Raw genomic sequence first — 584 nt, forward strand, 5'->3', positions numbered from 1 at the left:
AAACCAAAGCTCTCTCCAGAGGAACTATGGGATAGGTTTTCCAGGGCGCTGTCAGCCTTATATACATTTTCCCTCCGAATTTAGTAGGAAACCCAAGCTCTTGCCAGAGGAACTATGGGATAGGTTTTCTTCATGTCTCCCACCAAGACAGTCAGGCAGAATCCCTTGACAGAGCCCATAGATGAAGGGGGAAAGCTTGTGGCAAAGCGAATTTATTAGTAGGAAACCGAAGCTCTTGCCAGAGGAACTATGGGATAGGTTTTGTTCATGTCTCACACCAAGACAGCCAGGGAGAATCCCTTGACAGAGCCCTCAGATGAATGGGGGAGGCTTCTGGCAAAACAGGGAGGGAGCACTCTTCCCAAAGATTCTCTTTCTAGGGTAGGAGGAGAAGGCAGATTCCGTTTGAGAAAGAGAGGAAGAAAGGCTCTATCCCCCCCCCCCATTGATTAGGGCGAGACTCCCTTTGATTAGGAAACTCCCTTTGATTAGGGAGTTCCTGCATGGCAGAAGGAGGCAGAGAAGGGGGACCCTAGTTCCAAGCTAAAACAGAGGCTGGGTGGATAGACCTTAGAATCTGAGAG

Source organism: Sceloporus undulatus, chromosome 6 (assembly GCF_019175285.1).
Source record: "Sceloporus undulatus isolate JIND9_A2432 ecotype Alabama chromosome 6, SceUnd_v1.1, whole genome shotgun sequence".
NCBI lineage: Eukaryota > Metazoa > Chordata > Lepidosauria > Squamata > Phrynosomatidae > Sceloporus > Sceloporus undulatus.